Genomic DNA, 25,059 nt, shown 5'->3' with positions numbered 1-25,059 from the left:
TGTAAAGCCGACCTAATATTTTCCCCCGTACACTTCAGCAGTATTCCAGTACATGGCATTCAAAATAGTTTGCAAGTTGTCTTTTGTAGACTCCATTTTTTCAGTATCCTACCAAACAGTAGGGGTCTACCATTTGTTTTATCTGAGAATGACTTTATACAGTCGTTTCACTTCACATCCCCACACACTGTACGTACCCTACTGTAGTTGTGACATATTTATCTCTTTAAAGTCTGGCAAATGTCAAATGTTTTCATTTCTTTCAAATGGTTCAAATGGCTCTAAGCACTATGGGACTTAACATCTGAGGTCATCAGTCCCCTAGACTTAGAACTACTTAAACCCAACTGACCTAAGGACATGACACACATCCATGCCCGAGGCAGGATCCGAACCTGCGACCTTAGCGGTCGCGCGGTTCCAGACTGAGGCGCCTAGAACCGCTCGGCCATAACGGCCAGCTTTTCGTTTCGTGAAGCGCCCAACTTTTCATTTCTGTACGTTAAGAACTAGTTGCAATCTTTGTATCAGGATAGTTTTTTGTCAAGTTCCAACTGAATGTTTTAACAATTTTTTTTCTTATAATACCTACTTACAGCTAACTGCATCACTTGTGAAAGTCTGAGACTGGAAATAACCCGCACTCATTGACATATAGCATAAATAGTAAGGCCCCTATTGCGCGTTTCTGGGGCACTTTTGCTAGTGACTGGCTTGTTTTAAAGCGAAAGCTTGTAGAAAATATAGAAAAGGCATCATCTACCAAGCTGTTTCCATCCATGGCACTTAAGATTTCCCGTATGAAGAAACCGAGTTGTCTTTCGCATCAATGATACTTTCGGACTCCATGTTGACTTCTGTGTGAGGCGGGCAAACGCAAGACGAAGTACAAACACACGTAATTAAGTCCTTAGCAATAACTGTGTCCCAAATCGAAACACAGTTCCTGATATCACCCGTATCTTGTCTGTATTCGTTATTGTGATCGTCAGGTGTGGGCACTATCACAAACCCGAGGCTACCCATGTGACTACAACCAAGATCGAGTGCTAAGACTCCACTCGTCAGCAGCTGCTTCAGTAGGACAGCAAGCAGGAACCTGCAACGTATTTTAATTGACAATATGAGTTTTGAAGTGGCATTACATGGCTTGGCGGCGATCACGTGAGATGACACATGATCTCCGCTAGAGAGTGCTGCTAACGCACAGTCAGCACCCACCTGTCAGTCATGTAGTTGTAACGCTGGATCATTCGATGCATAATCGTCGAGCATCAACATGGATAGAAAATTTCCAGTGGAGGACCTTATATCGTTGAGACTTGAATGCTATGGCACAAGTTGCAGTCCCAAGAGCAATGGCTTCTGCTTTCTGCTGCTTTTATGTTTCAGTTCACAAGAAGAAAAACTACGAAGTACAAATATAGTAAGATTTATACATACACCAATGAACTGCTCTGGAAGACAGAAATTATGTATTTTTAAAAATACAGGGCTATTACAAATGATTGAAGCGATTTCATAAATTCACTGTAGCTCCATTCATTGACATATGGTCACGACACACTACAGATACATAGAAAAACTCATAAAGTTTTGTTCGGCTGAAGCCGCAGTTCAGGTTTCTGCCACCAGAGCGCTCGAGAGCGCAGCGAGACAAAATCGCGACAGAAGCCGAAAAGCGTATGTCGTGCTTGAAATGCACTCACATCAGTCAGTCATAACAGTGCAACGACACTTAAGGACGAAGTTCAACAAAGATCCACCAACTGCTAACTCCATTCGGCGATGGTATGCGCAGTTTAAAGCTTCTGGATGCCCCTGTAAGGGGAAATCAACGGGTCGGCCTGCAGTGAGCGAAGAAACGGTTGTACGCGTGCGGGCAAGTTTCACGCGTAGCCCGCGGAAGTCGATGAATAAAGCAAGCAGGGAGCTAAACGTACCACAGCCGACGGTTTGGAAAATCTTAGGGAAAAGGCTGAAGCAGAAGCCTTACCGTTTACAATTGCTACAAGCCCTGACACCCGATGACAAAGTCAAACGCTTTGAATTTTCGGCGCGGTTGCAAAAGCTCATGGAAGAGGATGCGTTCAGTGCGAAACTTGTTTTCAGTGATGAAGCAACATTTTTTCTTAATGGTGAAGTGAATAGACACGATGTGCGAATCTGGGCTGTAGAGAATCCTCACGCATTCGTGCAGTAAATTCGCAATTCACCAAAAGTTAACGTGTTTTGTGCAATCTCACGGTTTAAAGTTTACGGCCCCTTTTTCTTCTGCGAAAAAAACGTTACAGGACACGTGTATCTGGACATGCTGGAAAATTGGCTCATGCCACAACTGGAGACCGACAGCGCCGACTTCGTCTTTCAACAGGATGGTGCTCCACCGCACTTCCATCATGATGTTCGGCATTTCTTAAACAGGAGATTGGAAAACCGATGGATCGGTCGTGGTGGAGATCACGATCAGCAATTCATGTCATGGCCTCCACCCTCTCCCGACTTAAGCCCATGCGATTTCTTTCTGTGGGGTTATGTGAAAGATTCAGTGTTTAAATCTCCTCTACCAAGAAACGTGCCAGAACTGCGAGCTCGCATCAACGATGCTTTCGAACTCACTGATGGGAACATGCTGCGCCGAGTGTGGGAGGAACTTGATTATCGGCTTGATGTCTGCCGAATCACTAAAGGGGCACATATCGAACATTTGTGAATGCCTAAAAAAACTTTTTGAGTTTTTGTATGTGTGTGCAAAGCATTGTGAAAATATCTCAAATAATAAAGTTATTGTAGAGCTGTGAAATCGCTTCAATCATTTGTAATAACCCTGTATTTTAGGAGGGGCAATTTAAGTATGCAGTATCATTAGAAAACTAACACAGAATCAGATCGAAGAATGAGGGAGAAGGAATAATACTAACTTCTGTTTGCTGCAGAATCTTTGAACATATTCTCTGTTCGAATATAATACACTTTCTTGAGACTGAGAGGCTTATGTGCACGCATCAGCATGGGCTTAGAAAACATCGCTCGTGCGAAACTCAGCGTGCTCTGTACTCACATTATATACTGAGAACGACGGATGAAGGGAAAAAGGCAGATTCCATATTTCTAGATTTCCTTTGACACGATGCCCCACCGCAACCTGTTAACCAAGGTCCGAGCATATGAATAAGTTCACAGATATGTGAGTGGCTCGAAGACTTCTTAAATAATAGAACGCAGTATGTTGTCCTCGACGGCGAGTGTTCATCAGAGACAAGGATATAGTCTGGAGTGCTCCAAGGATGTGTGGTGGGAACGCTGTTGTTCTCTATATACATAAATGATTTGGCTGACAGGGTGGGCAGCAATCTGCTGTTGTTTGCTGATGATGCCGTGATGTACGGTAAGGTGTCGAAACTGAGTGACTGTAGGAAGATGTCTGGAGATTGGACAAAATTTCCAGTTGGTGTGATGAATGGAAGCTAGCGCTAAATGTGGAAACATGTAAGTGAATGCGGATGAGTAGGATGATCAATCCTTTAATGTTCGGATGCAGTATTCTAGTGCCCTGCTTGTCACAATCATATCGTTTAAATATCTGGGTGTAACCTTGTCAAGCGATATGATGTAGAACGAGCATGTGAGAACGGTGGTGGGGGAGGAGAGTGATCGACTTTTGTTAATTGGGAGAATTTAGGATAGAATAGTTCACCTGTAAAAGACGCCGCATATAGGTCGTTGGTGCGACGTATTCTTGAGTACTGACCCAGTGTGTGGGCTCCATGCCGGCCGCTGTGGTCGAGCGGTTCTAGGCGCTTCACTCCGGAACCGCGCGACTGCTACGGTCGAATCCTGCCTCGGGCCTGAATGTTTGTGATGTCCTTAGGTTAGCTAGGTTTAAGTAGTTCTAAGTTCTAGTGGACTGATGACCGCCGATTTTAAGATCCTTAGTGCTCAGAGCCATTTGAACCACTTTTGTGGGCTCTGTACCTGGTCGAATCGAAGGAAGACATCGATGCAATTCAGAGGCGGGCTGCTAGATTTGTTACCGGAAGATTCGAACAATACTTGTTACGGGGATGCTTCGGTAACTTAAATGGGAATCCCTGGAGGGAAGGCGACTTTCTTTTCGAGAAACACTATTGAGAAAATTTAGAGAACCGGCATTTGAAGCTGACTGCCGAACGATTCTACTGCCGCAAACATACATTGCGCGTAAGGACCACGAAGAAAACAAACGAGAAATTAGGGCTCATACGGATGGTCACACGCAGTCGTTTGTCCCTCGTTCTATTTACGAGTGGAACATGAAAGGTAATGACAAGCAGTGGTACAGGGTACCCTCCGCCACGCGTCGTACTATGGCTTGCGCAGTATCTGTGTAGATGTAGATGCAGAACTGGTAGTTCCGTTTCCAAATGAATAATTAAGGCATTCGCTGTAAGTAATATAGGGAAACCACAAAGAAAACCTACATCTTGATGGCCGGATGGTAATTTGAGCCTCAGTCCTCTAAATGCGAATTCAGGATCATAACCACTCCGCCAATTCGCTTAAACAAATGGGGTAAAGAAATTGGGGATAACTTAAAATGAGATTTGAATCTCACGCCTTCGGTTCCAGATTCTCTGGCTATAATGATATAAATTAAGCTTTGCTTTGTCTCAGCTGCCACAGAAGTATTTTTTCCCAGTGGAAACCTGAGGTACAGATTTGCGAATGTTCAGCCTTTCCATCGTGCACAAGTTCTGCTAACTGATGTGCATCACTATCAAAATATAAGCAAGACAATGTTGCAGTGCACAGCAGCTCGCGACCAACAGGATACACGGATGTGGTTGGTTCGCTATATTCCACTGTATAATCGAATACTGTTATTGTTATTTTGCATAGTAATTATTAAAGGATCATTTTATTATTTTTTACAATAGAGAATATTTCGTAATTATGCATCTAAAATCATTAAAAATCACCTAAGAGTATTACTACGTAAAGAAAAGTTTTCCTTCCTCAAGAAACAATTCAGGTCTGTAAGGGTTAACGAGCGCACCGTCACTTTTAGTTGGTTCGCCATGATAGCTGGATGGTCAGCGTGACGGACTACCGTCCTCAGGGGGCCCGGGTTAGATTCCCGGCTGTGTCGGGGATTTTCTCCGCTCAGGGACTGGGTGTTGTGCTGTGTTGTCTTCATCACCATTTCATCCCCTTCCGGTACGCAGGTCGCCCAATGTGGCGTCGAATGTAGTAAGACCTGCACCAAGGAGGCCGGACCTGCCCCGTAAGGGGCCTCCAGGACAGTGACGCCAAACGCTCATTTCCATTTACCTTTAGTTGGGACAATGACCCATTAGAATTGTATATTTGGCACAACGACACAGTCACCGATGTCTGAGATCAGCGCGACTGCTGTGATGCACAGCTTGAGTTAGTGCAACTATTCATTCTCCCGAATTTACTATTTATCTCCGTTTGAACATTAATCCTGCTGCCATTTGAATTACACTGACGGGAAAAACCGCAAAAAATGGTTGCAATGGCTCTGAGCACTATGGTACTTAACATCTGAGGTCATCAGTCCCCTAGAACTTAGGATTACTCAAACCTAACTAACCAAAAGACATCACACACATCCATGCCCGAGGCAGGATTCGAACCTGCGATCGTAGCGGTCGCGCGGTGAAAAATCGCAACACCAAAAAATAGGTAATGTAGAGTAATGAAATTTGGGAAATACATTTGTCTAGTTAACATATTTAAATGATTAACAATCGAAATTCACAGGTTACTGTAAGCGCGACATAAGCCATTCGAAAACTGAAGCACTGGTGCGTTAATAACAGGCGTAACCACTCGAATGTTAATGCTAGCATGCTGACGTGCATGTATTGTGTTGCACAGGTGCCGGATGTCAGTGCGTGGGATGGAGTGTCAGATTTGTTGACTGGGTTGGTCAATACAGGAATGGTTAACGCTGTTTGTGGATGACGCTGGAGATGTTGTCTGATGATCTACCTCTGCATCTACATCCATACTCCGCAAGCCACCTCACGGTGGGTGGCGGAGGGTACCTTGAGTACCTCTACCGGTTCTCCCTTCTATTCCAGTCTCGTATTGTTCGTGGAAAGAAGGATTGTCGGTATGCCTCTGTGTGGGCTCTAATCTCTCTGATTTTATCCTCATGGTCTCTTCGCGAGAAATACGTAGGAGGGAGCAATATACTGCTTGACTCCTCGGTGAAGGTATGTTTTCGAAACTTCAACAAAAGCCACTGGAGTTTATCTATCATCTCCGTGACGCTTCCGCGAGTACTAATTGATCCTGTAACAAAGCGCGCTGCTCTCCGTTGGATCTTCTCTATCTCTTCTATCAACCCTATCTGGTACGGATCCCACACTGCTGAGCAGTATTCAAGCAGTGGGCGAACAAGCATACTGTATCCTACTTCCTTTGTTTTCGGATTGCACTTCCTTAGGATTCTTCCAATGAATCTCAAGTCTGGCATCTGCTTTACCGACGATCAACTTTGTATGATCATTTCATTTTAAATCATTCCTAATGCGTACTCATAGATAATTAATGGAATTAACTGCTTCCAGTTGCTGACTTGCTATATTGTAGCTAAATGATAAGGGATCTTTCTTTCTATGTATTCGCAGCACATTACACTTGTCTACATTGAGATTCAATTGCCATTCCCTGCACCATGCGTCAATTCACTGCAGATCCTCCTCCATTTTAGTGCAATTTTCCATTGTTACAACCACTTGATGTACCACAGCATCATCCGCAAAAAGCCTCAGTGAACTTCCGATGTCACCCACAAGGTCATTTATGTATATTGTGAATAGGAACGGTCCTACGACACTCCCCTGCGGCACACCTGAAATCACTCTTACTTCGGAAGACTTCTCTCCATTGAGAATGAAATGCTGCGTTCTGTTATCTAGGAACTCTTCAATCCAATCACACAATTGGTCTGATAGTCCATATGCTCTTATCTTGTTCATTAAACGACTGTGGGGAATTATATCGAACGCCTTGCGGAAGTCAAGAAACACGGCATCTACCTGGGAACCCGTGTCTATGACCTTCTGAGTCTCGTGGACGAATAGCGCGAGCTGGGTTTCACACGATCGTCCTTTTCGAAACCCATGCTGATTCCTACAGAGTAGATTTCTAGTCTCCAGAAAAGTCATTATACTCGAACATAATACGTGTTCCAAAATTCTACAACTGATCGACGTTAGAGATATAGATATGATCTCCCATATGCGCTCGACTGGCGACAGATTTGTTGATCGAGCAGGCCAAGACAACATGTCTATACTTTGTAGAGCATTGGGTTACAACAGTCTAATGTGGGCGAGGTTTGTCCTGTTGGAAAACACACCCTGGAATGCTGTTCATGAATGGCGCCACAACAGGTCGAATCACCAGATTGACGTACAACTTTGCAGTCAGTTTGCGTGGGATGACCACGAGAGTGCTCCTGCTGTCATACGAAATCCAACCCCAGATTATAACTCCAGGTGTAGGACCAGTTTGTTCAGCACACAGACAGGCTGGTTGCAGGCCCTCAATGACCTCCTAAGAAACAGACGGCCACCACTGGCACTAAAGCAGAACCCGCTTTCATCAGAAAACACAACAGACCTGCACCCTGTTCTCCAATGAGCTCTCGCTTGACCTTAATGAAGTCGAAAATGGCGGTGGTTTGGGGCCTGTGAAATGGGCACTACAGTGCGTCTGGATCCGTGCTGTTGTTGAAGTAACCGATTTTTAACAGTTCATTGTGTCACTATGGTACCAATTGCTGCTCAGATTTCAGCTGCAGATGCAGTACGATGTGCCACAGCTGTACGCCGAGCCCGATGGTCTTCCCTCTTGGTACTGCTTTGTAGATTTCCGGAAAGCCTTTGACACCGTTCCTCACAAGCGACTTCTAATCAAGCTGTGGGCCTATGGGGTATCGTCTCAGTTGTGCGACTGCATTCGTGGTTTCCTGTCAGGATGGTCGCAGTTCCTGGTAATAGACGGCAAATCATCGAGTAAAACTGAAGTGATATCAGGTGTTCTCCAGGGAAGCGTCCTGGGACATCTGCTGTTCCTGATCTATATAAATGACCTGGGTGACAATCTGAGCAGTTCTCTTAGGTTGTTCGCAGATGATGCTGTAATTTACCGTCTAGTGAGGTCAACCGAAGACCAGTATCAGTTGTAAAGTGATTTAGAAAAGATTGCTGTATGGTGTGGCAGGTGGCAGTTGACGCTAAATAACGAAAAGTGTGAGTTGATCCACATGAGTTCCAAAGGAAATCCATTTGAATTCGATTACTCGATAAATAGTACAATTCTCAAGGCTGTCAATTCAACTAAGTACCTGGGTGTTAAAATTACGAACAACTTCAATTGGAAAGACCACATAGATAATATTGTGGGGAAGGCGAGCCAAAGGTTGCGTTTCATTGGCAGGACACTTAGAAGATGCAACAAGTCCACTAAAGAGACAGCTTACACTTCACTCGTTCGTCCTCTGTTAGAATATTGCTGCGCGGTGTGGGATCCTTACCAGGTGGGATTGACGGAGGACATCGAAAGGGTGCAAAAAAGGACAGCTCGTTTTGTATTATCACGTAATAGGGGAGAGAGTGTGGCAGATATGATACGCGAGTTGGGATGAAAGTCATTAAAGCAAAGACTTTTTCGTCGGGGCGAGATCTATTTACGAAATTTCAGTCACCAACTTTCTCTTCCGAATGCGAAAATATTTTGTTGAGCCCAACCTACATAGGTAGGAATGATCATCAAAATAAAATAAGAGAAATCAGAGCTGGAACAGAAAGGTTTAGGTGTTCGTTTTTCCCGCGCGCTGTTCGGGAGTGGAATGGTCGAGAGATAGTATGATTGTGGTTCGATGAACCCTCTGCCAAGCACTTAAATGTGAATTGCAGAGTAATCATGTAGATGTAGATGTGGCTATCCGGAGCCTGGCCCTCTTCCGATCGCACAGTCTCGTGACCACCGCTGCCAGCAGTCTTGTACCGTGGCTACGTTCCTACCAAGTCTCTCTGCAGTATCGCAGAAGGAACATCCAGCTTCTCGTAGACGTGTTACACATCCTCTTCCAAACTCAGTGAGGTGTTGATAGTGGCGTCTTTGTTGCCTTAAGGGCATTCTTGACTGACATCACCTCACCACGTCCAACCTCAAAAGTAACTAACGCACACGACCGCTACGCAGCGTGTATTTAAAGCGAAGCTTATTTGCTCCTCATAGTGTCGCTACTAGCACCACTTCTATGCGAGTGGTGCGAAATCAGAAAAGACATCACCTTTTAGAAGTAGAAACATGCCTATCAGCTTTCGTTTATGTCACACAACTCCTTATTGGTGTTGCAGTTTTTTCTGTCTGTTTCTTTAGTTCGCGATACCCATAAAGAAACTGATAAAGCTCTGCTCTCCAGATTTCTGATTGCTCACAAGTAGAGATTCTGAACCTTTGCAGAAAGAATACCGTACTTTTCCGAATGTACCTTCTTCAAACTACTGTCTATTAAGAGCACAGTAAAAACCCCAAAAATTTAATAAGCGTTTAAGACAACAATTAAGGTGCCACAAGAAAAGCAAACATTAGACGAAAGGATTGTTTAAAGTTATTTAAGTAGAAAACATTATTTGACGTGCGCCTCCTTAGAAAGATGGGGAAAAAGGAGAAGTGAATACTACAAGTAAGAGAAACTTTAAAAAGATTATAACCAACTGAGAAACAATTTAACTACGAGGTTTGTCCGGAAAATAGTATAAAAGTTGAATAATGTCTTTATGTTACAAGTTGCAGTCACCGCCAGGTGGGACTACTGCTGTAATCAATCCCATCAACGCTCAGTTCGAGTCAGAGCACTCTGCGTGACGGTGGGAGTGTGGGCAGCTTGTTGACAGTTACCCTTTTTCACCTGCCGTCGGCATGGAGCTCTCTCTGATGGAGGAACAGCGCGTCAACATCAAGTTTCTTGCAAAGCTAGGCAAGAATGGCCGTGAGATTTTTGAGTGTTTGAAACAGGTGTACGGAGACTATTCTCTGAAGGAACCAACCGTGAACAAGTGGTTTAAAAGGTTCCGGGATGGCCGAGAAGAAGTGAACGATGACCCTCGCCCAGGACGCCCGTCGACATCGAGTTCCGATGCAAATGTTGAACGAATTCGGGCTTGTGTTCTTAAAGACCGTAGATTGACAGTCAGAATGATTACTGACGAGCTGTCAATCCCCAAAACAATCGTACACGAAGTCCTCACACAAAAACTTGAAATGAAGAATTTGTGTGCGAAAATCGTACCGCAGCTCTTGACGCCAGAACAGAAAGCAAAGAGGGTTGAGTGCTGTGAGGATTGGTTGGAAGCAGAGGAACGAGGGGACTTTCTCAACCGAGTCATCACTGGAGCCGAGTCCTGGTTTTACGAATTCGATGTGGAGCTCAAATCTCAAAGCAAGGAATGGAAACTAGCAGGAGAACCGAGAACAAAAAAGTCGCGAAAATCAAGGCCCAATGTGAAGACAATGTTAATTGTTTTCTTTGGTTCTAGGGGCATTGTTCACAAGGAATTTGTACCTCCCGGCCAGAGGGTGAACGGAAATTTTTAAGTTGAAGCTCTGACACGTCTCAGACCTCGTGTGGCCCGAGTTCGACCGGAATGGCAAAAGGGGGCAGGTGGATACTTCATCACGACAATGCGTCCGCTCACACGTCGCTCGTTGTGCGCGAGTTTTTGCCCGAAGCTCAATCACTGTGACAGACCACCCGCCTTATTCACCCGATTTAGCCCCGTGTGACTTCTTCATGTTCCCGAAATGCAAAATGGCGCTTCGGGGCGGCTCTTTGGATATGTGGAAGCCATCAAGGCGGAAACGACACGGCAACTGAACAACATCACAACTGAAGACTTTCAGCAATGTTATAAACAGTGGAAACGGCGTTGGCAGAAGTGTATCGCGTCTCAGGGCGAGTACTTTGAAGGAGACCATATTGTAATACCTGAATAATTGTAAAATAAAGCTATTATTCAACTTTTATACGTATTTTCCGGACAAACCTCGTATGCTTTTATTAACTGAAAATGTCAACTAATTTGCAACTGTTTAAAAAGTATCCGCTGAATCATAAAAATTTATATTCTCATTCTAATAATATGGGTTTATTTTTAAAATTATATTTGCCTTGTTTTCTGAGACTAGCAGTGGTTATTAATGTGTGCGAGCAGCGTGTCTCTTAGACAGTATCCCATACACACGATGTTAAATTGGTGCATGGTAGGGAACCCTTTGTAGAAATGGACAGTGACGAGGTAAGACACAAAACCAAACTTCAGTTTTAGATTACACAAAGTTTTAAATGTATTTAGTACCAAGAATGGTTACATGCTTCCCAATTAATATTTTCAACTCCAATGATGCCTTTATTATCATGAGCGGTTTGGAATCCTGATGAGTTTTTACCGAACCTCCTGTCGTAATTTCATTTAGAAGCCAAAACTATAGCATTGGTGACGACGTTATTATGACTGAAATGGGAAGATGACGTAAATAAATACCCACTGAAAAAGAAAATTTGTGCCTTCTGTGTGTCTAAATGGGGATTTGTGCCCCGAATATACACCCATTGTCTTGCACTGCACCGTCTCGCACGGTCTGCGTATTGTTTGTGCTACGTACAGACAGTAGTTGCCTGAGGACGTCTTTGTAACAGAATCGCTTCTCCCAGTCTACCCAACTCTTAGCAAAACATGCTCAACATAATTATATCGTTTTTACATGCATCTAACACGAATATTTTTCGAAACATTATGAGAACTTCGAAGGAGAAAACAATATTGACAAATTTCCGTTCAAAGCAACATCATTAACAAACTGTGAAGTGTATTAAACAAAATCCTGGCCAGTGGGTAAAAGTGACGGTTTCGGTCTATTACGCTGGCGTCGGCGAGTTGCAGGAGGCGCGTAGTTGGTAAGTAGGACACGGCGGCAGCATTACGATGTTAAGTAAGATTACGGAGGAAAATAAGACAGAACTTTTTAATCGATGTTAGTGATCCACTTTAAAACTCATTTCCCGGGCGCTGGTGCCGGCGCCACCGTGGCCGGCATGGTAACACGACGGGCCGCCGAGACTTGGTCCAGGGCGCGCCGCCTCTTTCATAACCGCGCAACTTCGTTACGCTGCGGAGGCGTGCCGTCCTGCAAGAACGGCACAACTGCCCTCTGCCAGCCGCTACCGCCTCGCACTCTACGAGCGCGCTCATCAACTCCCTGCAAATGGAAGCCTCTAATACCTCAACGAATATCAGTTATTCAGTAACGAAGGCACAAAGCCGTCATCATTCTACCGTAATTCATTTAAACTATGAAGCGACTTTCGCCTTACAATGCTATACTCGTCGTCTTTGATAAACGGTAGTTCATTTCTGCGTAGCTTCCAGGAAAATGTCTAATACACTGCGGAAAATATAATATTAGGTTTGTGCATAAGTTCGTAGCGTTTTCGGTTTTAATGATAGTACTGCTGCTCTGCTATGGGTTTATTTATCGATTGTCATTCTTTATTTGTAGTTCATTGTTTTTATTTGAGCTTGCAAATTGTCATTTTCTCATTTGGAGATTGTGGGTGAAGCTGTGGACGCCAGAAAACGGAGTGCCAAGTGGAGAAATCAGAACATTACCGACATATTCTTCTGTCTGAACTCAATAGAGGGCTGACAGCAGCGGAGGCAGCCGAAAACATTTGCACCATTGATGGGGATAATGCCACTGGACAGAACACGGCAATAATACGTTTTTCTCGTTTTAAGGAGGATCGTTTTGACATTAGTGACTCTCCACGTTCAGTAAGACCTTTATGGTTTGACGAACTTCGTTTAAACCCATTAACCCACAATGATCTACGTAAGTGTGCTCGAGAACTGGCAAATGTGATGAACTTTGATCATTCCACCATCGAAAGTTCAAAAATGGGGTGTATGAGTACGTGTGCTACAGGGGATGGATGAAAAGTACATTAAGGATGTGGGTCACGTGGCATACTCGCTGACTGCAGCTGATAATAGAAGACCGGTTAAAATAGTGCAGTGGGCGGCAATGGCTGCGTTTGAGTCAGTTATTGTGTGTACTGCCTGAAAGTGAGGGATACCAGTTGAAGCATCCTAATGGTATGTTTAGGAAACACAAACAACGCGCGTGTATCAAGACTGAAGTGGCACGTGGCCGGAGCGCAGACTACAATGTTTCGTTCTGGAGCTGCAGCCCATCATCCTTCGTGACAATGCACGCTGCCGCACGGCGAACACCGTGCAGGAGCTCCTGCGTATGTGGAGTGGGAGATACCGTATTCACGCGATATGAGTCCGTGCGATTACGACCTGTTCGTCAAAATCAAAGAGCCTCTTCGTGGCACGCGCTGCAACGCAAGAAGAGAGATCCTCCGTGCCATAGGGCGGTCCTTACGAAACATCGACAGTGATGGGTGCGCTGTTGGTGTACACCTTTCATGTCTCTAGGGGAAGGTGATCGAAACGCGGGGCGATTATATTGAGATCATATAATACGCTGAACGTCTGTCAATAAAGTCTGGTCTGAATTAGAGCCGTATTGTCACTAGTTTTTATCCAATAGATGTATAAGACAAAATCATAAAAATCAGCGGGTGGCCATATGTGCATCTCTGCTTGGTCGTTATCAACTGGCTCCTGAACAACACTGACATTCGTTTCCTGTATCGCTACTGCCGACGCAAGATGGTGTCTTTACGCTAACATGAGGAAAATAAAGTAATGGTTGAGCCCAAAGAAAGCAGAAACTCCCTGTACAAAGATCTGCGCGCATCCGCAAAAGATAATGCTACGCAACTCGTGGAACAGCGACGGTATAGTGTACTACGAATTGCTTCCTTGACGTGTAACCGTCACTGAAGACATTTATAGGTAACAGCTGAGACGTCTTTCAGACGCAGTCCAAGAACAGCGACCAAGGAGACTGCGTGAAGTGATGTTACTCCACGATAACGCCCGCCCGCATTCTGCTAGACTGACAAAAAACGGTAGATAGGAATTGGGTCATTCTACACCCACCTTATGCACCTGATCTTGCGCTCTCAGATTTTCACCTTTTCCGCTCTCTATCGAACAGCCTTCAAGGAATCTCCTTTCCGAATGAAAATGCGCTCCTAACATGGCTCGACGACTTCTTCGCCTCGAAACCACGTGATTTCTGCAGTCGCGGAATCGAAAAATTGCCCAAACGTTGGCAGACTGTTGTAAATAATGAAGCATAATGTATTGTCGGTGACTAAAGTGTCTGTTACGTGTATCTGTCACGAAGTTACCGAAAAGCACTACGAACTTGCACCAACGCAATATTACAGTGAACTTAAGCGTATGTTTCCGTGTTCTATAGATCGCTGTCGCGATATAATAATTGTCTCTGCCGAAACACACACATACGCACGCGCCTCACAGCCCCCTTATAAAAAATACTCAATGCTGCTCTGTAGTTCAGGTTGATACTTGACGTTAGTAACGTCAGAATGGGTAATCAAATCATAATAAAAGGGTGTGAATCGATGATGTCTCTGCGTCAGGCCATAACATTTTATCTTTTTCGTGATAACCAACACTGTATCCCGTTCTGTAGTGCGTTTTGCTATGGAAGATCACTTTGATGCTACGTGTTATTCGTACTCTACATGCAGTTTCGCATTTTGGGGGTGAAACTCCTAGAAATGTGATTTACATTGCATACTTCCATTGTGGGACAATTAGATCATTGGCAGGATTTCCCCCAAAATGCTGTGGAATGAGTCGTTTTGCATGCAGTTATGTATACAGAATTTGTGTGTGTGTGTGTGTGTGTGTGTGTGTGTGTGTGTGTGTGTGTGTGTGTGTGTGTGTGTTTTCAATGGTTGGGGCTACATGCTGGCCGTCTACAGATACTCGAAATTAAACAGCACAGTGGTTTAATTTAATAAAAATGAACGAATGTCTTTGTCACTACTCATTCATTGCTCAAAAACGCACTATAAGCGTTATTATCACGTGCATTTTAGATGTATCAACGAGACAACTGTTTTACCATCTGGGCCTACTAACAGAACTTCATAGGAGGGGTGTTCCATATTGATTTGCACTTTACTTCCTCCCATCATTCATGGTGCGTCTTTTGACTCGTCATTACAGTTGCAAGTATCTAGCCATGGGTCTAACAGTAGGCGGTAGGAGAATCGCTAGGAATATAATCCCTGCACAGTACAGCACATTTTCCGGTTGTTGTCATTACGTGAGTGCGTTCATTAAGAACAGCGCTGGACGACGTGGTTTTTGTGGAAGGAGGGTGTAATCACTGTGGATATTCACAGGCGATTGGTAGCAGTGTGTAGAGAGTGTGCACCGTCAAGAAAATTTGCTCTTGCAGCACGAACACTATCGTCCGCATACGAGTCGGAATACCCCCGGCTGGCGTCGCTGAAATGGGGTTCCAGGTACTTCCGCGTCCACAATATTGTTCTGACTTGACCCCTTTAATTTCTGCAAGCCGTCCTCGATGCACTTTTTTGGAGTCTGTCGCACCCATCACAGGATAGTTTCTCGCAGTTTCTTGACGTCTGAGGTGTGTCCGCGCACCACCGAATCAGAAGAGGTCAACTCCGGAGAACACGGTTGGTGTGCGAGTACCGTGAGCCCCGTTTCAACGACGGCATCCGTGGTTTTCCGACTCGTATGGCGACGAGCGTTTTCGTGTTTTAACAGCACTTCTTCCTGACGATGCACACTCAGCCACTAATCGTCTGTGAACATCCGTAGTGTTTACATGCTGCTTCTTCATTCAGCGCTGTCCTTGGTGATTACACTCCATGTTGTTCGCTCGCGTAATGATCGCAGTTAGGAAAATGAGCTGTACTGTGCAGGGACTGCATCTCTAGTGATTATCCTGATACCTAGGGTTAGACCAAAGTAGTGCATACTTGCAAATGTACAAATAATGAGTCAAATGACTTATCGTGAATGACGGGAAAAAACAAACTGCAGATCAATGTGGAACGCCTCACGTAATATATTATCTTTCTTTTCAGCTTTGTTCAGAATTTTAAGACAGTAGAATTCACAGATATAACATTAGGAATTAACATGACCACAAATCGAGATTAACCTGTCTAGCACAGGACGGGGCAAATTACTTAGCTGTAAAATATTCGAACACCTCTCTAACAAATTCGTTTCAGTGGATAAGCTGATGTACTGTGCAGTCACAAAATGTATTGCTTGGACGGTATATCTACAACGGAAATTTATCCAGAGCTAGTGACGGTTTATAAGGAGACGACTTATTTTGGTGGCAATAGTACAGAAATAGGCAGGAGCTCAAAAGAGACCGTACTTCTCTTGAAGAACGTCTTAAAAATACCACCACAGTTGAAAATATGAAAGGAGTGCACCTCGTGTTAAATGACAATTGGCGATTAACGGTGTATCGAATGGTTGATACTAAAGGTATATTAAACTAAAAAGTATGGTACTTTTTACGTGAAGAATTAACTACAGTTCCTACGGATGTGTGCCGTATTTTTTGAATGCTGACCAAAAGCAAATGCGAAAGAGAATATCTTACTAAGAATTGGTCAGGTGTTGACATAATCAAGCTCACAGAAGAGTAAGGACGAGTAGTGCTTGCGTCTCGCGTTGACGGCGTCATTAGAGGCGAGGCATAATATCGCATACAGCGAACAGCTATCCCGGTATTTGCAGCACGATTTTTTTAGGAAATCTACGGAAAACCTAAATATGAATCGTAAGAACGGAATTTGAACCCCGTCCCTCCCAAATCCGAGTCCAGAGTACATTGTCTTAAAAAAACCAGCTGATGTCGAGCGCAATTTTGTAACTGAAGTCGTGGAGCCACTACTTTACGCCGCAAACAAAACAGCAGGTAAAGCAGTTGGTTGAAAAAGGTGGTCCTGCTACACAAAAGGCGCAGTCGACGCAGTTCACCGGGAAATCGAGGCCAGCGATTTCTAGAGTGCACACTGATTATTTTTCACCGGGAAAAGCAGTCATCGGAAAATCTTCCGGGTGAACTGAATAGGAAACACATGATAGGAAGTTTGATGTGCAAAAGATTAAAAAAAATTAATTTCTCTCAGGACAATGGACCTGCATACAAAGGTGCCTTTGCGACGGATTAACAGGACAGATTTGAAGCAAGGAGTTTTGAAACAGCCACGCTTTCACCAAATTTGACCCTTTCTGGCTACCAACTATTCCCGGGTTTAAAGACATTTGTAGCTGGAAATTTTGAGTTCAATAAAGCGGCTAAGACTGCCGGAGTTGATCACTTTGCATATCTTCCATAACTGCAACAAGGAATCTGATTACTGGAAGAACATTGGAACATTGGACACTGACCTAAAAGGGGATTACGTCACAAGATAAATATATTTGCATCAAAAAGTCTTTCACTGCGAAATATATTGTTCTTGCCCTCGAATGGTTTCTTGAATCCTAATACAGTTAATGGAACAACAGTCTGGTTCCTTGTTTTGTTATTCAGTGGGTAAGCACTGGGGAACCAGGACTCATAACACCATACGGACGAGCATAGTTAAGTTTCCCATCGTTGCCCATATAAATTAAGGTAAATGCCCGAATGGTTTCACCAACAAAAACACTATGTATATCTCACTCCCCTCTTTCCTCCATTAGGTTTTACCCTCATCCTTCAACTGAACGTATTTCCCGTCACATACTAGCTTTTACAAAATCGTTGAAGCTTTCGTGGCCATTTGGTGACGTACTACCTTTCGGCTTCTCTGGCAAGTTAAACGATTTGTTAAACGATTTTTCTGACGTTGCCACTCACGCTGATGAAACGTAAAAAAAAATCGTTAAACAAACGTTGGCTGAAGAACCCGAGACAATACCCAACAGGGAATACGTGTGAATAATTTTGTTTTTATAATTGCTTAGGCATCCGCGGCCAGACTCAGTCAACATAAAAGTTTTCTGGGTATGGTATCGCGTGATATTGTATAAAACTACTGCTGGAGAAAACCAACGTTTCGGCCACAGTTGCAGCTGCCTTCTTCTGGGCCTACTGTCTTTTTTTCTGGTTGCTCCTACCAGAAGATTTTAATTGGATGCTAGTTGCGTCAGTCAGCGCACATATAGTCGGTGAACAAGACCTGTGAAGGAATTTTCGTTATAGACGGACATCATCTACTGAACCGGATGATGTGAAGCAATGGTTAAGATTTTGGACTCGCGGTTTGGTTGACATGGATTCGAATTCCCTTCTGGCCCTTATCGTTTAAGATTTACGTGGTTGTCTAAATTGTTTAAAACAAATATCAGGGCGTTTCTTTTGAAAATATCACGGACGTTATCATTTCTCATCCTTATCCCACCCAATCTGCTCCTCAAACGACTTTTCCACCACTAAAACAGCTTATCTGGTTCTTATACCAATTAAACATAACGTTTTGCATTTATAGCAGTTTTTCACTGACACTACGATTTTGAACACGTATTTAGCAGGTCAGCAACGGTGGAACATAGGCGGGCTGTCTCCTATGCAACCATAAATACACATTATGTATCTGTGTTGCTAATTTAACTGGGGCTTACCTTATTTATAAGACTGCCTCTTCGGAAGATGCGCTCAGAAATCGTCCCGCACAAGAGTGAAACAAAAAGAAAGTAAAAATCATAAACCATGTTTTGATTGAGAGAGAAATTGATTTCTTGAAGCGTATGTATCAGGAAAATCATGGATAATATTAAGTTCAAAAAATGTTCAAATGTGTGTGAAATCTTATGGGACTTAACTGCTAAGGTCATCAGTCCCTAAGCTTACACACTAGTTAATCTAAATTATCCTACGGACAAACACATACAGCCATGCCCGATGGAGGACTCGAACCTCCGCCGGGACCAGCCACACAGTCCATGAGCTAATATTAAGTCTAACAGTATTCATAAGTTAGGCCTCATCTTAATAAAGGTCCTACATGCTAAAATTGGAATCTGCTGCTGTTACTTTTGTTAAGTGTTCACATTATAAGGAAATAATTCTGACAAGAAAATGAATCAAAAGGACTTGTTCACTTTTAATACGTAAGCAGTTTTAATTAAGTACTAAAACCACAGTGAGAATAATTAAAGTTAGCGTGTCCTCTTTCGACATGAGAAAACATACTGAGTTGCAGGAGGACTTCTGTGAGGAAACTGCTATTTTCTTGGCTGCCTAATTAGCGCGAGCCGGTAAAACTGACGCGCAATGAGAACTCTGGCTACTGCCGCCTGGTAGTTCTCACAAAACAACACAGCTTCTGCTTGCCCTGCAGTACTTTAAGCTCTTTCTTCGCTTCCTTTATTTTGGCGTGTTGCATATGCAGCTATGTCTCTGTGTTTTGGATATTAAAACGTTACACGACGATGTTACAATTATTTAAAAACTTTATACAGCGTCCAGTCACACTACTGTTATCACATGTCAAACGCCTCAATAATCAACTCTTGCAGAGGATCGATGCAAGCTGTTCGGGAAGAGTGTCAGCGAGGCTCTAGAAAGTACGGACAAGGATGTGGAGCCATGCCGCTCCAGTCACGTGGCCAGCAGCGCTAGGCTTCTCCGTTGAGGATCCACGGCGCAAACAGCCCGATGGAGATGGCCTCACAGATTCTGGATTGGGTATAAATTCGGGGAGTCTGGTAGCTAGGCGAGTATGGTAAACTCATCCTGGTTCTCTTCGAACCACGCACGTACATTGCGAGCTGTGCGACACGTTGTATTGTTCTGTTGGTAGATGCCATCGTGCCGAGGATTGGGTAGCCCCTGAGGCTAGACACATATTTGTATTGATCCAGTGTGCCTTCGAGAATAATGAGATCACCCAGGCAACGCCCTCCGGCCTGGACGCTTCCGACGATTGTTGCTACGTGTTTCCTTTCGTACGTTCTATCTGGAGAGGCACCTGTCGCCACCCTGTGGGCGTCCAGCTGCGATAATGGTCTGCAAATTCCAGTCTTCGTCGCCGATTAACAGCAGTCAGCATGGTTGCTTGAACCAGGCGCCTTCCGCAGAGCCCCATACGCAGCAACGTAAGCTGAACGGTCGTTAAGGAGACGCTGTTGGTAGCTCTGTGGTTCAAATGCATTAAGTGGCTCTAAGCACTATGGGACTTAACATACTGCTGCACGGTGTGCGATCCTTACGAGATAGGACTGACGGAGTACATCGAAAAAATTCAAAGAAAGGCAGCACGTTTTGTATTATCGTGAAATATGGGAGACCGTGTCACAGAAATGATACAGGATTTGGGCTGGAAATCATTAAAAGAAAGGCGTTTTTCGTAACGACGGAATCTTCTCGCTAAATTTCAATCTCCAACTTTCTCCTCCGAATGCGAAAATATTTTGTTGATACCGACCTAGAAAGGGAGGAACGATCACCACAATAAAATAAGGGAAATCAGAGCTCGTACGAAAAGATATAGGTGTTCATTCTTTCCGCGCGCTATACGAGATTAGAATAATAGAGAATTGTGAAGGTGTTTCGATGAACTCTCTGCCAGGCGCTTAAATGTGATTTGTAGAGTACCCATGTAGATGTAGATCTGAGGTCATTAGTCCCCTAGACTTAGAACTACTTAAACCTAACTAACGTAAGGACGTCACACACATCCATACCCAAGGCAGGATTCGAACCTGCGACCGTAGCAGCAGCGCGGTTCCGGACTGAAGCGCCTAGAACCGCTCGGTCACAGAGGCCGGTCCCATTGGTTCATATGGGCGGTCAGTTGCTCAGCAGTTACACGTCTTTTCGCCCGTACACATTTCCGCAGCCATCGTTCATCGCTGCCATCTATAGTCCGTGTTGCACCACAGTTACCTCAGCGCCATTTTTGGATACCGGCGGTTTGCCATGCACAGAATACTTTAACCACGGCGGCACACTAACAATGTACAAACGTAACCGTTTCGGAGATTGATCCATTCTCGGCTAGAAAGCCATTGATGATGCTCTTTTGGACGTCAGATAAACTGCTCCGTTTCCGCATTACGACTACTCCAATATTCCCGCGTTCCCCCGACAAGCTTTATAAACCCTCCACATCTACTGCTGCCACCTGCCGCCTGTGAGTATTTATTGTACATTGACGTCGAACATAGTCGGTGGGCCGGCCGGAGTGGCCGTGCTGTTCTAGGCGCTACAGTCTGGAGCCGAGCGACCGCTACAGTCGCAGGTTCGAATCCTGCCTCGGGCATAGATGTTTCTGATGTCCTTAGGTTAGTTAGGTTTAATTAGCTCTAAGTTCTATGTGACTGATGACCTCAGAAGTTAAGTCGCATAGTGCTCAGAGCCATTTGAACCATTTGAGCCATAGTCGGTGGTCACATCAATGTGAGTGGACCATGTATGCTTTTGTTGATATTAACACATTATTTAAATGCATGGGCCTGCCACCTAAACTGTTAGTGGATGACGATACACGATCTCCTGCTATTTTGCTCCGTTTCATGGTTTTCTTATGCTCTGCATGGGAATAAAGTAAGATTCATATGCCTCGTCTATACACAATCTCATTCATTCACAGTAAGGCATACTTCGTAGATATGATCGTGGATTAAACCTCATACGTTCTTAGAATTTTGAATAATTTTATTCATTTCACCTGTTTTTAATTTGTCCATAATATTTGCTTTTACTGCCTTCAGGAAGTCAAATAATCATCGTCCATGTATTTACATCTCAGTACAAATTGTTGCAAATTCTCGAAGTATTGTACTGTACAGGATTTTCAACACGTGTTTAATTTCTGTATGAGACTGTTTCTGTTTACTGAATATCACATACAGTAGCAGTGTTTTGCAACTATAGAACAATGCCACCAAGTCTGACTCTAATTTGCTCCGATATATGAAAGTTATTTCAAATTTAATGCAAATTTTTATTATGACTGAATACGATTTTCATAAATCATACACAAATGAGAATCACGACATGAAGTCAGTAAATTAATCACAACGCACATCGAATTCGTCGAGTCCGGCGTACTGTCAGTTAATTAATTCATTTACTCGTGACGGAGGTAGATTAGGCTTCCCCTCTACGTTAAAAAATTATGACGAGGTGTCAGCTTCATTTCTTGTGCAGCATCGTTTGCCCTATAGTAAATCGTAGCAATCGTAAAGTATCCTACAAGGATTTCTCACTACTTAAAATGTTGCAACAGCACACGATTGGTCAATTAATTTCTAAACATCACAATAATTGTTATGAACCGAGTTGTTTCCTAAAATTCAACTGAGGAACATTATAGTGTGGACAAAACACGCAGAAGGAAAAACTCTGGTTTTTAATGTTCTATTCAGATATTAAGATAGTTTCTGTGGTACTAACTTCAAAAGTGGACGCAGCCAAGCTTTTATGCATTAACTTTTTATTTTCGTAGCATACAACACCTTACAAATTATCGTAGTAATTGACAGGAAGTCATAAAAAAACGAAATAATATCTGGGGTTCCCCAAGAAAGAATTAAAAATTACAGAGGGTGGACAGTCGTCTTTGTGAGTTCAGCTATCCGTGCACGATCCCCAGAATGACCTAAGCTTCAGCTGTCACAGTGGCTACATCCATTTATCATAGTCCACCATTGTGATATACGGGAGCGCGCACAGATAGGCGAAGTAGTTTAAGCGACTGCACGCGGTAAGCGAGAAATCTGGTTTCGAGTCCCAGTCCGGCACAAATTATCATATGTCAGTATCTGGTAGTGGCACTATATCTAATACAGCTGTTGTCAAGGAATTATCAAGCAGCAGATTAATTCTGAAAGTATTCGTACAGCTGTGGATTGGCAACAATGTCTGTTCTTTCAGACACGGAAGTGAGTAAATTGGAACCATGGCATAAAATGTGTTGTGGGAAAGTCGAACCAAAGATCGTGTTTTATTGGCAGAACATTTAGAAGATGCAATAAATCTACTAAAGAGACTGCCTACACTACTCTTGTCCGTCGTTTTCTGGAGTATTGCTGCGCGGTATGGGGTCCTTATCAGATAGCATTGACAGAGAACACCTAAAAAATTGAAAGAAGGATAGCTCGCTTTGTATTACCGCAAAGTAGTGTTGAGAGTGTCATGGATATGATACATTAGTTGGTGTGGCACTTATTTTTAAAAAGGAGTGTTTGTGGCGAGATGCCGGCCGGAGTGGTCGTGCGGTTCTAGGCGCTACAGTCTGGAGCCGAGCGACCGCTACGGTCCCAGGTTCGAATCCTGCCTCGGGCATGGATGTGTGTGATGTCCTTAGGTTAGTTAGGTTTCATTAGTTCTAAGTTCTAGGCGACTGATGACTTCAGATGTTAAGTCGCATAGTGCTCAGAGACATTTTTTTTGTGGCGAGATCTTTTCAAAAACTTCCAGAGCTCTCTCCACCGAAATCGAAAATCTTTTGTCGATTCCCGTCTGTATAGCGAAAAATGTTCAACGTATTAAAACAAGAGAAATTAGAACTTGAACGGAAAGGCTTAGGTGTTCATTTCTCCCATCTGCAATTGGAGAACGGAACGGTCGAGACATATTCTGAAAGTAGCTGTAAGAACCATTTGCCAAGCACAGGAGTGTAAATAGTGGGGTGGCCATCTAGATGTATATGTGTACAGTTGGCACCCGGTGCGATCGTGGAAAGAGAGGGAATACCTAGAGAGTATGAGCGATGTTATTTAACGGTCCCTGCGGTGCCGCTCTGTGCTATTAGGCTCCTGTTGCAGTCATTCCGTAGCAATTTCGAGAGCGAAAGAGATTGTGTTTGAATTTATAAAGAATGTAATTGCTGCATATTCATAATTTGGTTTCGATATCATGTCTGTCGTGTGTTTGGTATAAAGTTGCATACATAGTGCAGTCATGGACTGTGCGGCTGGTCCCGGCGGAGGTTCAAGTCCTCCCTCGGGCATGGGTGTGTGTGTTTGTCCGTAGGATAATTTAGGTTAAGTGGTGTGTAAGCTTAGGGACTGATGACCTTAGCAGTTAAGTCCCATAAGATTTCACACACATTTGAACATTTTGCATACATAGAATCAAAACAACTCGAATATTTCGTAATTTAAGCAGTTACTGTTTATGGACGTTAGCTGTTAGTGATCTGGCCTCAGTGGCGGATAACCTAGGGTTTCCACAATTCGAACAACACTAATTCACATCAGCAACTGTTTGTCAAATTTTTCAGTTTTCTGCGAAATTCTCAAATGAGGTAGACATTCATATTACGAAATGTGGATTACAGATAGGGTCGCAAGTAGTTGCTTGAAACAGTTTGAGAATAGGTAAGTTACTATTTTCAAATCATAACGCTAAATCTTAAGGGGAATCTAGTGAACCTGAAGCACAAGTGAGAATTAACCAATGTTATCCAGATGCACGTCGGCAGTTGTTCTGTAAACTTTGAATCAACATAATCAGCAAATGACTGATTTAGAAGAAATCGTTTTCGCTGTACCCTCGATGTAGTGTCCCATTTACTAATTTAAATATGGCGTGAAAAACAAAAACTTCGTTAATTACTAGACTGATCGACTGGCTTAGATCGCAATGCACCTCATCCCTGAACTCAAGTTTGAAGCTTCTAGTTTAAGGCTTTTTCATTTGTTTCAAATTCGAGTAAACGTTACCAACATGAGCATTAGGATTTAAATGAAATTATAATGCTTCTAAAACTAGTATTTTGTATTAATTTTTTATTTATTTATTTTCAATTTAGTCTGGATACTTCTTTCGTATTGAAGAGGGAGTACTCACGAAGTTAGGTACTAAACTGAATTTTACAGATCGTACCTTATCCAAGTCAATGAAACGCATCTTTTTGAGATGCCAGCTTTTACGTTTAAGTTACTGTAAACAAAGATTTTTCGTTCATTGTAATAAGGGATAATTTCGTTTCTGGCTGTGATTATTAGCAGTTGGTTGTTACTTCGTTACTATTTTAAGATTATCTGCTACAATGGTAGTCCATGACACTTCGTTTTGAGTTTAAAA

General features: G+C 43.4%; 1 protein-coding gene across 3 annotated transcripts in view; it reads right to left on the bottom strand.

Moving 5' to 3' along the window:
• The window catches only part of LOC124554776 (protein O-linked-mannose beta-1,2-N-acetylglucosaminyltransferase 1-like), a 1,050,404-nt gene extending 1,031,704 nt beyond the window's left edge, over positions 1-18,700 (bottom strand). For all 3 annotated transcript variants that reach the window (XM_047128420.1, XM_047128423.1, XM_047128421.1), the window contains exon 1: positions 18,645-18,700. The gene's annotated coding sequence lies outside the window, so the exon portion shown is untranslated. The remainder of the gene's footprint in view (positions 1-18,644) is intronic.
• Between the last annotated feature and the right edge of the window lie 6,359 nt (positions 18,701-25,059).

The sequence above is a fragment of the Schistocerca americana genome, chromosome X (assembly GCF_021461395.2).
Source record: "Schistocerca americana isolate TAMUIC-IGC-003095 chromosome X, iqSchAmer2.1, whole genome shotgun sequence".
Taxonomy (NCBI): Eukaryota; Metazoa; Arthropoda; class Insecta; order Orthoptera; family Acrididae; genus Schistocerca; species Schistocerca americana.
This window is presented reverse-complemented; position numbering and strand designations above follow the sequence as displayed.